The sequence below is a fragment of the Balaenoptera borealis genome (assembly GCF_965194805.1).
Source record: "Balaenoptera borealis genome assembly, chromosome: X".
Lineage (NCBI taxonomy): Eukaryota > Metazoa > Chordata > Mammalia > Artiodactyla > Balaenopteridae > Balaenoptera > Balaenoptera borealis.
In genome coordinates, this window is record NC_138881.1 from 8,293,173 (window position 1) to 8,308,528 (window position 15,356).

The following is a 15,356-nucleotide window of genomic DNA, read 5'->3' on the forward strand; positions in this document are numbered from 1 at the left end:
TACAAGCACTCAATGTCTGCACATTCAACCCTGGTTTAGTATTTAACTTTGAGTTATAAAAACCACACAATAAAAATACTACCAGAATGCTAACTTTACTGATTAGTATCCTGGCTGATTTGAGAAGCAGGTGAGTCAGTAAATGCACAATAAAACAGAGCCATGGGATGATGGAAAGAGGGGCAAGGGAGAGTCAATTAAATTTAATGGCATTCTGAAAGACTAGAAATTGAAACCACCACATAGGCTATATCCCACCCCAAATTACGGCAGAGAACAGTCAAAATGCAAAAGGGCTCTTAAAGCAACAGTATAAATAACACATGGAATAGGAACAGGTGAAAAAAGAAGTGATCCCGTAACATTCTATAGGTAATGCCTCTGAAATATCACTGTTGTTGACCTCCGACCATCAGCACACTCAAATTCATTCACTTCATTCATTATGAGAGACGAGTAAAAAATTTCTGCCAACCAAGTTGTAGGAGACCAGAGGGACTGATGGGGAAAAAAAGGGACAAGCATATCAGCACGGAGGCACTAGCCTCAAGTTTGAAAATAACTAATGAGTACAAGAGATATTTTTAATCGCTTGTCATTTCATCTGTATTCTAAGGAGTGCTGAAGTTCAAATGTTTTACCTGATACCTGAACTGAGAACCAGGAAAGACTCTTAATTTCACCCAACACCCACCTGGTGGAATTCATGCAAATTGAATTAAACTGTTCACAAACCCTTTCCTGTCCTTCCACATCTGTCTGGAACATGCTCATTTTTTAATAATTGGATCTCTAGGACATTCTTTAAAATAATCACATACTCTCTTGCCCATGCAACCTGATTAATAATGAATGAACATTCCTGAAAAGAATCACTTGGAAGCCTGGCAGATGTCTTTAGGGATATGAAACCTTTAATGATAAGAATTAAGGAGAAATGGGAGCTAGGTCACACTGTCTGGTTATTTTAATTGAAACCCCCAGTCTTCCAAATTTACTTAACAGAATGCTTAAATACACCTTCTGGAGTTCATTTATACCAGCAGACAAGCAAAAAGACACAAATGACGACGGAAAAAAGCAATCCTGATTTCTGGAGGAACAGCTGCCCGATTCTGCCCTGTCTTAACAGTGAAGAAACCCCTTCAACAGTCTCAGAGACGCAATTTGTTCTACTGAAAGACGGATAAACAGGTTAAAAACAGGAAACAGAACATTTGTCCTTAAGACTTCTTTTAGCATCTCTCCAGATTCTTACAAAAAGATTGCCTTGAATACCCACCAATGGACTGCACCCTAGTTCTTTTTGAAGAAACATCGCCGTAGGCAGAGGATGGGGACCCACGAAAGGACAGACAGGCCACCGAGACCAGATGGTGGGTGGCAGGCAGTGCTGGAGCGGTCCTGTGTGTCTGTGAGAGCGTCAACAGTGAAACACAACAGGAAAATCGACGCGACAATTCCAGGAAGGCCAGCTCCACCTCATCCACCCTGCCAGGGTTGCTGAGTTGAAGAATCAAAACTCCCTCTTGCTTTCTAACTGCCTTTTCCTCGGACCCTGCCGTGGCTTCCCTGGGCCCCGGCCCACTCAGTGCTCATGTGAACCAAATGAAAAGGCAGCTCGGGTCAGGTCAACACCCACTGCCTCGTCTCCCCCTCCCCGAAATCATGACTTGGCACCAGGACCTCTACCCTCACTGCTCACAGGGACCAGCAGCGGGTCAGTGTCCTACAGCTGAGCGCCAGATGCCAGCTTTCCACACTGCCAACGGGAGCCGTCCCACCCCAGCTCCCGGGGTCACCAACGGGCACTGGCTTCCCTTGCGTTTTGATCCTTTCGGCCTCCTCCTGAGCGCATGATCACATTATGCTCTGGAGGCTGCTTTGTTTTTTTTTTTTAAATACTATACTTATTATTTCGCATCTATCTTCGGAATTAAAATATACCATCTAGGAGAAGTTTTTTTTAACGCTACGTCAGGAAGCATGATCTCTTGTAGAGACACAATAAAGCAGAGTCATTGTTTCTTTGAGAAAGAGAGATCTAAATTGCAATCTATCTTCCTGAGAAACAACTGAAAATATACATATGAAATATACATGCATGTCTATACACCCACAAGCAAGCTTTACATATATACACTACATATATGTAGCTATCACATACACCCATATAGACATATCATATGTATATATGTACATATAATACAAGCATAAACACACACAAACACACAAAGCAAATCTGTGATGGGTGTCCCAAATCTGTCTCCAGAATGGCAAAGAAAGAGAGAATCGAGAATGGAAAGTAATCTATTAAGAACTGACTGTCTGAAGGAAGAAAGGGAAGTAGTCTTCCTCAAAGCAAAAAAAAAAACAAAAAACCTGCCCTGCGCTGCAGTTCTTTCAAGGATGTTGCTTATCACACTGCACAAGGCAAAAAATTGCAACTAAAGTAAATCATCAGAAAAGTGTAAAAAAAAACAAAAAACCAAAAACATTTAAAAACCCACACTGCTTGCGAACCTGCACAATTCGATTTGTAAACCAGACATTTGGACTCCACCAAAGGTGTTTAAAGAACATTTTTTTTTTTTAACTTTAAAGAACATTCTTGATACAGGGCCAGCAGGAGGCAAGAACAGCTTCCCCGTGTCACCTGGTTCGCATGTTGTGACACCTACTTTCATGCCACTGCAACCCCTCATGGTAAACCAAAGCACGCCTCTCGTGTTTGGACATAAAAATGCAAACATACATTTTCTTGACTTGTGTGTCTCTACTAATCATAATTTCATTTGTCTTTTAACAATAAAAAACGGGGTTACTCAATTTCACCGACAGATGACCTCCCTAAGAAGTTCTTACTGTCCATGGAAGGGACACACGTACATCATCCAATAGAACAAAAGAACTGTTCATCAAGAGATCTGAAAGCACCGCTTTTGTTAAAACAACGTTAAAATTGTCAAGACTTCTCCAAGACATTTTGGCGTTGTTGTGGGAAAATTAGCCTGAAACATCAGGAAACATTTACTCTGCCCCTCAAAAGCCAAAGAAAATGATAAACAACAACAAACTCTATCATCTTCTAGAGAGCATAATCTGACCACCTCAACAGGAAATTTCCCACTGTCAGAGGGTCTCCGACATTTCATAGCTTTTAGAATTTATGTTAAGAAAGAAAGCATCCGGTTTTAAAGACAAATGGAACCTATTTTACACTAAATTGAAAATGACTGATGTTTTCCAGGTCTATGCTGTACCGGGTGTCAGGCAAGAATTTGGTTCTGAAGGCCGTGAGAGCAGACTTGAAAGAGAAGGAAGGGAGTGAGAATGTGTCACATCTAGTCTCCTGACAAAAATCTAAATCGAACCTTCTGGAAGAGCAGGCCCGACAGCATGGTGGTGGCAGAAACGGAGGCCACTGAGTCCTGTGAAACCACCCACAGAGGAAAAGTGCTCCAACACTGCCTTTCCTGAATGCTTTTCCAAGTGTATATTCATAGTTCAGTAGGCACTTCCACATACATTAACAGAACTATTTCTGTCTATATAAAATCCTATGTATGTCTACAGTGTAATTAGTTCTTGAAGCCATATATAAACATGCATGTGGATACATCTGCACACACCCACACACATACATGTACAAAAGCACCTTTGCAAAATTCCTTGGGACTTGCTAGTATTCACTCTTCACAAACCTGTGGGTTATAGCATCCCTCCTGCATGAGAAAAACTTTCCTTCCTCTGTGCAAAAACAGAAACCTGTAAATAATTTATATATATTTATATAAATTTATATATGAAAAACCAAAACAAACAAATGACCAAAATAATCTGCCACTCATATCTGAAAAGGGTGACCTGGAAATCAGCAAAACCACACAAGAGGTCTAGTCTCTGAAGGACAAGACCAGTGGAGCTGGATTTTGACAGCAAGAAAATCCCACCTGGAAAACTGCTTGCCTCTTGGGGAAATGTTTTCTTACTTCATTCCTCCAACACTCCTCTGGAAGGCAGAGAAAATGCACATTCTCCCCTTCCCATTTCTTATCACCAGGAGGACAACGTATCAGTAAATAGGTGCTGATGATGGCCAATGTGGCACTGCACAATTTTTCTCTTAAGTTCAATGACACGACACGCACAAACTATGCACTCAGGTAATGACAATGTTACATAGGAACTACTTCTTATTGTAAGAAGAAGTAGTTCTTCTTGGGAAGAACTACAAGATTGGGAAATTCTCTCAAATATGAGAGCTCCTTTTCTCAAAGGAAATCGCTTTTCCTCTCCGTTTCAAAGTTAGCCACACACAAAACCCTAGCGCTCACAAGACCCTGAAGCTACTTTGCGATCTTAAAAAATAAAGTAACCCTGCTTCACAACTCCTGGTTAACTTTTATGAAGAACACGTTTTAAACATTTCCCGTGATCACTCAAGCCCTACAGTCAGGGGATGCAGTCTTTTTTTTTTTTTTTTTTAAGGCAACAGAAAGAGGAGGGACTCTTTTGTTCTGAGTTGTTATTGTAAAGCACCACACGAGGGATGGGGAACAGGGGAACAGGGCAATGAAAAGGACAAGAGTGCTGACAAACGAAAACAGGATATTAAGAACAGTGTCGGAACTGGGTGTCCCCACAGAACAAAGGCAGGAGGCTTCTTGGGAGAAATTTGAGCAAAAATACCTTGAACTGATTTCAATGCTAATGGATGAACTCGTTTTCCTGGCAGCAAGAGATCTTTAAAGTCTGGGGCAGTAAAATTAGGTTATCATTAACACACACACACACACACACACACACACACAAAGTATCATAAAATTAAAACTGCTTTCAAATCACACTAAATCACCCACTTTTCAACTTGTGATCCACTTCTTGAAAATTCTACATCTATGTTTTGCCCCATCTAAAATAAAATACTCTTTTTTGTTAGATAACTGAGCTAACTTAGTATGTATTCCTAAGGAAATCAATTTTTTTGATTAGCATACTCTAACATACATTTTAAAGATAACCTTTAAATAGAGCTTTCCAGAACTCCCAGAGAAGCTAAGGAACGGGTTCTACATTGAGAAACAATCGCTGCAACTAACTTGCTAACATTAACTTAACAGCCAGGTTTTGTCAAGTCATGCTTTTATCATCTTATACTTTTCTTCTGACGCAAATTCTGCTGAAGCTGCTAGTAGGACGATGCACTTAAGATCATCGGAGTTTATCTAGTTTGTTGGATTTATCACACAACAAGAATTATTATTATTATTTGCAGTCTCTAAGCTAAAGGGGTTTAGAACAGTAAATAATATACCCTATCTTGCATTGCATCTAAAATTGCAAGCTTTTTCCCTCTTCTCTATGTTCTACTATTCTTTTTACCTTTCCCCATCCTTTCCTTCTATTGTGAGATGAGAGATGAACCGATAGGCTTTCGTCTTTCAGATCATGCATTTCATCCGCCTTTCTCTTTGACGTGTTGTCAGAAAACTCAGGGTTAAGCCCTGAGCTCAGTTGGCCCAACCGTTCTCGGTCTAGTTTTGGGGTGAGGCCATCGGTGCGGTGTCGTGCAAAGAAACGTGTACCTCAAAACCAGATAAACCTGAGTTCAAACCCTGGCTCTGCCATTTCCTAGCAAAGGCGGGCAGGAGCCAGCTATGCAATGTATCTTACACTCACAGATCCGCTTCCTATCTTCTACAGCTTCCTTATCTGTAAACTGTGACAATGAGAGCCATCTCGAAGGGTCCTTTGAGGATTAAGTTGTGAAGCAAAGTCTTAAAATTGCCTGGCAAAACTGTAGCTCTCACATCCTTCTTCGCCTCTTGTCCTGAATCACCTCTTCCCACTCTTCTTTCACTAAGTTCATTATCTGTCATTTTCTAAATTGGAAATCTCTTCAAACCACGTTCGGAAGCAGAAGGGTTACAAATCCATTTATTCATTCAATAACGTTCATTGAGTGTCTTATGTGAAGGAAGAGTATGAGTAATAATTCCTATTATTAATGTTAATTACTCTTTAATAATGGTCTTCACAAAGGCAATCTCATTGATTTCCTAGACTTGGATGTACCTCTATTCATTACCACTGGATCGCCTATCGTGATCTTGAGGCTTCAGTTCTCCGCTCCCCAGTGAAGGTCTCCCTTTCCCATATGCATCCTTTGCCAGAATTTGTGATTTTGCAGGAATTAAGGGACCCTGGCATGGGGTGGGGCATGTGAGACCATCAAGAACAGTGAAGGGTTTCAGATTTCTCCTACTTGCAAGCTAATCAGTTAGCCTCCTGGTTTCAGGGGTGCTGGCAGGAGACACGAGACTCCTGAATCAGAGACAAAGAACGTTTTGAGTCAGGGCACGGCAAGCAGCACGTGGTTCCTGTTCATGTCGGTTCCCCTTGTCCCCAGGTCCCATGGAGCAAATGTCCCGGGTGCATGCCGCACAAACAGGGGTTTGTATCACAGCTGAGCAACCCCAAGCTTAGGAAACCTGAATCTTTGATGATGGATTGCAAGCAAACAAGCCCAACATTTGCCCTGGAGAGAGTCATGATCTTTATTATAATGGACAACAAACCTGCTTTCTACCCTGGAGGGAGATGCCCTGTCTCTATCTTCCAAGGCTGTTCGCTGTACAAACATCCTTGAAAAGATAAGTCTGGAACAAAGGCAGTCAGTACCTCAGCTGACCAGGGGTACAGAAACGTGAGAGATCCATAGAGAATCACTCCCCAAGACACAGCCCCCGTCCCCTCCTGGAGAGCTGGCCAGTAGTGGTTCCTAGCATTTAGATCACGACCGGGCTTTCTAGCACTGATGGCAGAGGCAGCTAACTTGACATGAATGACCTCTGCACCATGGAAGACCACAGGTAAGAGGAGCTCATAAGAAAGTGTTCCAGGGAATTCCCTGGCGGTCCAGTGGTTAGGCCTCGGCGCTCTTACTGCCGAGGGCCCGGGTTCAATCCCTGGTTGGGGAACTAAGATCCTCTAAGGTCAGCTGACGATGCACCAGGAAAACTGGCAGAGAGCAGGTACGCCCCACCCATAGGTTTTGCCCAAATACACAGAGCCCTTAATAACTTCCTTATTCGTCCCAAATCAGCCTGTATCTGGTCTGGAACTTCAACTCTTCGCTACTCTTAACCCAAACTCATTTTAAGAGTTTGGAAGAATAAGCCAGTTTTGTTACTTTTATGACATTAGAAATCCTATACGTACATTATTTTGGCTTTCTTTAAGCATTAAAAAATTCTTTTAGAATTACTTTTGGAGTATAACCAGAGAGAAAGTCACTTCTCTGATTATTTTTTCATTCAGCGGGTATTTCTGAGGTTTTGCTGTGTGCCAGGCACTGACGGAGGCCTCAGAGATGCACTGGTGAATATGACAGCAAAGGTCTGCCCTGAGAGAGCTTACATTTTAACGAGAGAAACATAAAATGGACCAGAAAATGGGCGAGAAAATATGATAATTTCAAAGAACCATACATAAAATGAAAGAAACAAAAAGGATGACTTGATAGAAGGCAGAGGGGTGAGTGAGTGCAGGTCTGCTTTAGCTAGGAAGATATTTCTGCTCTGACCTGTGTAGGCTTTGCTGATATTTTGGCTTTTTCCTCTGCCCATAAACAAGCAAAGAACATCTTAATTTCAGGATAAAACTTTCCAGCATTTGAGCAGAGACTTGTGCTTTAATTTCCCAAGTTGTTAAATATTTAGTTTCAGATTTCCTTAAGGAATGATTTCTTTTTCAAGGACATTAAAATCCAACTTTGACTATTTCTAACATGAAAAACACAAAGTGATGAATCATTGGAAATCAGTGACCTCTTTGTTTACTTGATCCATGCAGTTTGAGAGAGAAAAGCCACAATCACACAGTGGACCCAAAAAAATAGGAATTATGTAGGGTAGTTAGAATTCCCTGAATGTCTGAGTGTTTGGCGGCAGGAAGTTAAACCAAAGTTGAAAGGAACCATGGACATGCAGTTAAGGTTACAGGGAAGGGTGTGAAGGAAATTAATTGAGGCACTTCAAGAGTCATTGCTTTTCTCTGCACTTACCTGTTTTTGGTCTCTCTAGGAGAAGAAATTCCAGAAAGGAAAGGGAAAGAAGTGAGGAAACAGCACAGGGGAAATGAAGAACGAGGGCTTCACGACTGGAGGATCAAAGATGAGTTAATACTAGAACGGTGCCAATGCCTAAGAGCCCTGTTGGGGTCTCACTGACAATAACAGCATTAACAAAAGGTATCTCAACAGAAAGAAATCCACTGGCTAGGTAGAACTGGAATAGTCATGATCGTTAGAGCCCATCTCTTCAAGAAGAGGCTAGATGGCTAAAGACACCACAGAGGGAACTGTCATGGAAGAATAAAGAGTTGCTACAGCAGAGGCCAAGGCAAGGGTTTGGGGAAGTCTCAGTGGAGACTGTCAACCACTCCACACGGAAACACACAAGAAGGTTTAGGAGAGGATGGAGTGGCGAGTTATAAAGCAAACAATTCTCAGAGAGTGACGTATCCCCAAGCCAAAGGCTTTCTGGCCTAAAAGCCAAGATTTAAACTGTTTCTCTGAAGTCTTGATAATTCTGCAAAAAGGAATATGTAAAACATATACATATTTCTGATCCATATGAAAACAAATCCCATAAATGTTATAAGCCTTCTAATGACTTTAAAAAAAATTCTCTCAAGGCAGGCTAAACTCTGAGATTCTTCTTGCATTATCAAAATATGCTTCCTTGTTATATTTTTGAGAGGTATTATAAATGTAATTTATAAAACAGGAAGTCACAATATTACCTTGGAATTAATGTCCAATGGTATGATCTTAGGGTCTTGTTTGTTTGTGGTTTAGGATTATGTGAATCTTAAAGAAAAAAAGGTTCATTGTAAGCTAATAAGTGTGCATTTCATCTTGTACATTTCATCCTTTCATTGGATCAAATTCTGTAAGAAGCTGGCTTTTTGAATATAAGAAAAGGCGACATTCAAAGGACTCAGTACTTGAGATGCAATCTAGGGCTTAAAAATCCACTTATGAAAAAAATGTCTAGCTTTGAGAACAGTGACCTTTCCAGGTAGCTAAGCTATCTTCAAGTGGAAATATATTTATTTTGATAATAAATCAAAAACAAGTTTTAACGTCTGATTTATCATCTTTACGGTAAGGATTGCTGGGTCATCCCTTGTTAAGTAGTTTCTTTAGCTTGTCCTTATTTAAATCAACATCCTCTAGATTCAGGGCTTGACCCCAAACAATTCTGCCCGTTGTCTACATCTATTCTTTCCACTACAAATTCCTCCAAGTGACTCTCCCTCATAAATGGATGCAAATATTCCGTTTCACAACTCTATTCATTTTCTTCCTTAGAATACAGATTGGGAAATCGCTCACTCCTGGGGTGCTGGGCAAAAGGTGTAAGACAAGGGTAGTGTGACTTCCCAGAAGGGAGCTTTGTTGTGTCTGAGCCACTGCCAGGCAACCTCTGCCCAACATCAACGGCCAAAACATCACGGCCCAAAGAGGGGTGCTCTGCTCCCCGTGCCCGCCCCAGCCTATCAGCATCCAGAAGCAATTCTTTGCATGGGTGCTTCTTCATCAAGATCCTGACTGGCAGCTCCGAGGATTAAACTCGGGTCCTTTATGCACATTAGCCCCCTGGAGTGTTGAACTCCAAAACCTCTATTTTCTCCCCTGAGTCTACCCTGTAGCTCACAAAACCCTACTTAGCCACTGTGTTACACAGCTTTTCTCATTCTGGGTTAGTAAAAGAAAACAAAACAAAACACCAGACCCTACAACAATCTGATGGAGATGGTAATGATGGAGCGTTTGGGGCGGAGTGGGCAGATTCCAAGTTCTTTCAGAGCTGAGGCTTGGGAACCCATTTCCCTTCTTTATCATTAAGACTTGGCATTCTCATCAGCAGAATCTTGTTGACAATGGCACAAACGATCAACTGGCTGAATGAAAACCGTGTGTTTTGTATGTGTATACGTATACCCATTAAAAAAAAAAAGGACCTCAAAACTAGTGAATGAAAATCAAGACCAGCGTCCTCTTAATCAAGCAGAATTTCCTGCTTAGTGACTGCATTAAAAAAAAAAAAAAACATCTGGCCTCTCTGCTACTTGAGGGTTTTCGCTCCTCACTTCCTGGTTATCTTTAGCAGAACATTATAATTTCACTTATAAATTCTTTTTACCACGATGCCGTTTCCTTCTGTGCACTACTTTAAGAAACAGAGAAGAAAACATTGTTCTATCTCTAGGAAAATAACTCCTCAGTTCTAAATGGCAGGTTTGAACGGGGAAAAGTATACTTGAGAGAGAAAGATGGAAGTCAAATCATAGTGAAAGCATTATCTACTCATATTTCTTTAAACATAAACGGCACTGCCAGGGAGCTCTATTTCTCTATATATGTATAGATGTATAGATATGTATCAACGTAGATGGATATATAGTAATAATTAAAGTCCAAAACCAAAAAGCCACCACTGCCCTGCTCATTTGAGGTGTTCACTGCCCTTAAGCACTCCTCAAGAAATAAGTCAGAAAATGGAAGATGCAGACTATTATATATAGAATGGATAAACAACAAGGTCCTACTGTATAGCACTGGGAACTATATTCAATATTCTGTGATAAACCATAGCGGAAAAGAATACGAAAAAGAATGTATATATACATGTATAACAATTGTTGTACAGCAGAAATTAACACAACATTGTAAATCAACTATACTTCAATAAGATAAATAAAAAGAAAATGGAATTCACTTCTGCGTGGGAACTAAGACTACAATAAAAGTACAGTCAAACTTCAATTAATTGAAATTCTCTGGAAATAGAAGAGTTCTGGTTAATTTAATTTTCTGGTTAACTGAACTCCAAATAGAAACCTTTTTTTAAAAAATAAATCCCTGTTGAAGCATTCCTAAAATGCTTGAGTCCACTTTAGTTGCATAACTACCAACCATATACTAGATCTAATTGAAAGATTCTTAGGTAATTCCACATTTTATTGTTCCTAGAGATCATTATTATAAAAAGACCTTTTTTCCCCTTTAATCATAAATAGAGAAGATTTAAGAGATCGAGTTGAATGTATATTTGTATCCATGACAATCGATTTTCACATTAATCCAAAATATCACCTTTTTTCCTTGCATCTTTTGGAAAAGTATAACATAGAAAACTGTGGTTAATAGACAGGTTTAATTATTTTGGCAAAATTCAGGTAAGTTGAGGTTTCTGCGTGTTTTCATGCTAAAGGAAACTGACAAAAACTCCTTCTCTACCTGATGTCCAATAAGTATAAAAAATAATTTTTTTTAATCTTTAAAAAAATTGTATTGGAATATAGTTGATTTACAATGTTGTGTTAAAGTGTACAGCAAAGTGAATCAGTTATACATATACACATATCCACTCTTCTTTAAAAAAATAATTTTAGGGACCTCCCTGGTGGTCCAGTGGTTAAGACTCCACACTCCCAATGCAAGCGCCCGGGTTTGATCCCTGGTCAGGGAACTAGATCCCGCATGCCACAACTAAAGATCCCACATGCCACAACTAAAGATCCCGCATGCTGCAACTAAAAGATCCTGCATGCCGCAACTGAGACCCAGAGTGGCCAAATAGATAAATAAATATTTTTTAAAATAATTTTAATATAGTACTTCCCAACAATTAACACAAATTAAAGACCATGTAAATTCCTTTGATGTATATATTTAACCTCACTGAGAAAGCTCTAGGATTTAGGTTTCATAATGGAACATAACGGCGGCTCAAGACTGGTCCCAAATGGCCTTCCACAATGTGGTCACCACCAACCCAGGCCTCACTTGGGCTCCACGGTCCAATTTCCCTCAGAACTTTACACCGTGCCACCTCAAGCTACAAATAATGACACCATATTGAACCAAATCACTGCCCAACAGAAAGAGACCTCCACTCTTACAGCAGGCTTGCTGCCCTTTGGTGAAGATTATCGTAGAAGGAACTCCTGCATTGGGTAGGAGACTGGAAAATGTCAGCTAAGATCATTTCCAATTGCAAATACCTTACACTGTGTGTGGGTGGATAAGACTGGGGCTCTGGCTCCTCCCTCCCTCCCTCCCCCTCCCCCTCCCCTCTCCTTCTCTCTCGCTGCTTTTTTGGGGGGAAGGGAGGGGTGTTACCTACCATGCGCTCATCCTCCAAGCAGCACTATCTAAAGGCAAAATCTAAAGTGTACTGACATCCTATTATTTGTCAGGAACTCTGTTAGCTACTGGGCACACAGAAGGATTTTTATAAAGATTTCCATAAAGGACCGAATGAAGCTGAAGGGATCAGCCATATCTCACTTATGGACCTACAAAACATCTCCTTATAGGTATTGATAGATCAATGATGCCAAAATTTAGCGGCAGTATTTTGAAAATGGTACAGTCGTTATACCCTAAAAATAGGAATTTATTGTAAGGCACAAATATACCCATTTATGTATTAATTTTACCAACTAATATATCTTTGGCACAAATATATTGAGTATACACTGAGGATATGTGTATTGAGTATATATATTTTATCAATAGATCTTAATCTAAAACTCAGTGGAGACCTTGCCCATGATCAATGGAGTTTTCTTCTTGCTCATTTTGCCTTCTATCTATACTGTCTTGTCTCAGTATCTTTTCACAAAGTCTTGCCTTGAAGAAGGGTAACAACGCCCAAAACATAGGCACTTTTTTTTTCCCTAAGGGCCCCTCAAGGAATACAATAGACCTAAAACCTTGGAGAGTTCTGCAGAGACTTTCTAAACTGGGAGACTCAAAAGCAGTGTTAAGGGACCCGAGGGCAATTCGGCTCCAACATCAGTCACCACAGAGATTTCCAGGTTGACTGGGTTGATATGACGTCCAAGGGTCTGGGCACATGGTCCCATCGCATTGAGAACCACCAAACACTCTTCCAGGTCATTTTTAGAAGCAGCACCAGGAAGTCCTGTAGACTGTTACCAACTAACTCGATGCGAAGTTGCTCTTTCATTAAATACTTAAATGGCTTCCTTAGAAAGGGGCAAAAAGGTCTCATGCTGCATTACTTAGTTAACTATTATACCCTAATAGACAGGGTCCTTGTATTGATTCTTCACTGCACAAAACAAAGAATATCTGTAAAAGGAATTAACTTAATGGAAATAATATTTATTTGGGGGAGCTGGAGACTTCCAGACAATAATAAAGAATGCATTAATACACCTAACACCCAAATGGTTGACAGGTAATGCAATTTACGTAAGGTTTCCTTTGAGTTTCCTCTTTTCAACCATTCCTTCATATACCCATTGCTGACATTTTTTTTTAAATACCAGCAATTTGTGGAATACTTTATATAAATTGTCTCTAATCCCTACCCGATCCCTAAATAGTCGGTATCATTTCCCCCATTCTGCAGATGGTGAAACTGAGGCTCAGAATTAAGGCATCTTGCCCCGGGCCACACGGCTGGCACAGGGCAGAGTCCAGTTTAGAATCTGGGTTTTTCTGACTCTTAAAGATCACTTTCCTCAGGAACATGTTGCTGCTATGTCCGCAAGGAGTCCGAAGTTTCTGATGTACAAATGTAAAGAAAATTTGGATGCTGTAAATTCGGGTAGGGCTTCAACTACTTCTGAACTTTAATAAAAGACGACTAATACTGAAGCATTGGTCATGCGTCTTCACCAGGAGCCAGTCAGGAATTTCACAAGCTCAGCACTCCCCAGTCTCCCTTAGAAGGACTGACATCTGGATCGTATTGGCAAGTCGGTGCTTTAAACATGAGAGAAAATTAGGACAAAAACCTAACACTGAATTACTTCCACGAGTTCACGCACCAGTATCTCCCCAAGTACTTTCTTTTTTAATATATAACCAGCTTGTCATCCATCCTTCCTACGCAGTGAACAATGGCTGTGACCTCCCAGTTAGCAAGTTCACAGGAGAAATATATCAGTTATAATTAATGTTTACTAGAATAAATGTAAATATTTAAAAACACACAACTGTTCTAAGCACATGTGATTTCCATTTTATTTTATGAAACACTAAAAATCCACTTGTCCGTCCCATTAATTATAACCTGCTCTCAGCCCTGACCTGTACATAACTCCCTCTGACGTAAACTGGGACCAGGCACTCAGGATGGAAGCAGCCTATACCCCAACTGGGCTACAAAATGTCAAGTTCCCAAAGCTCTCAAAAGTGGAACCTGACGTTTTTCTAAGATTAGAGGCAGTTGATGAATTTAAGAAGAGGGCTTAAAAACTCACCACAGTTAAATCCTACAGTAAGTCCTGAAATATCCAAAATAAACAGGACTAAGGGGGCTCCGGGGACACCAAAACCTCACAAAAAGAGAAGAAACACTCTCTAGTAGGTGGTATTTCTTTGCAGAAAATAATGTACATGCGTTCAAGCAGCATTAAGAAGAATGCAACAGTAAACTTGGAGGCATGAGGCCCTCTTGAGATCTAAAGGAGTCATGAATGGACCATGCAAAAAATTTCTCCTTCTGCTACATGTGAATGATTGCGTTTACACTGCCTATTCATCCTAAATGTTGAAGGCAAAAAAAAGAGAATGGATTACCCTTCTAATAGTACCTTTCTTGACACAATTATAACATGGATTCATTTATAAAATTCCCCCAAAGCAAAATGCCTGGAAGAGAATCTAACCCCTAAGAAGCAACATTTGGTAGATCTATCTTCCCAGCCATCTTTCTATACATCTTATCCGCAAAAATGGGATCAGACTTCACATTTGATTTTGCAAGTTGGTACATTAAATATAAAAGATTGGGTGATTTTTCATGTTCAGAGACCCTTCTGATTCCTCAACACTAATCTTAAGTACCTTTTAGTACAACTGAAGTATTACTGCCACTTGCCAAATCAAACAGACCGTGTAAACTGAAGATTTAACAATATTAAAATGTGAGCAATTTCTTTCTTCCCATTACAATATGCATTGCAAGCGAGGGAGATACTGCCCCTGGGGAAAGAAAATTAGTTCTTGGTGGCAAAAAATCTTCCTCTTTTGATGGACAAAGCACAGATATACGCAAATAGATATATGATATAGTTGTACTATTAAAATTTCATGGAGGGGGCAATTAGGACAAAAATGTTTTAAAAGGCTCCATGGCGGATCAGTAATGAAAAGAGGTTGTGAAAACACTGCACTACAGCATCAGACTTGTAAATAGGGGCCTTTACATTGCTGGAATTCAAAAGATGAATTTTTCCATTTTAAATGTCTCACCCTTGAATGAATTCCAGCCCATTTCCGAGTTGGAGAAACCAAGGTTCCA

The 15,356-nt window shown here is 40.2% G+C and overlaps 1 protein-coding gene and 1 long non-coding RNA gene across 7 annotated transcripts in view; one reads left to right on the forward strand and one right to left on the reverse strand.

The window, feature by feature from the left end:
* The window catches only part of LOC309620024, a 335,464-nt gene that overhangs the window by 191,623 nt on the left and 128,485 nt on the right, over nt 1–15,356 (forward strand). The window lies entirely within an intron of this gene.
* Nucleotides 1–15,356, reverse strand: part of MID1 (midline 1) — a 397,732-nt gene that overhangs the window by 150,952 nt on the left and 231,424 nt on the right. The window contains exon 1 of one of the 6 annotated variants that reach the window (XM_082375670.1): nt 1,283–6,255. The exons of the other annotated variants lie outside the window; for them this stretch is intronic. The gene's annotated coding sequence lies outside the window, so the exon portion shown is untranslated. Of the gene's footprint in view, nt 1–1,282; nt 6,256–15,356 lie in introns of those variants that run through there. 6 annotated transcript variants of the gene reach the window in all.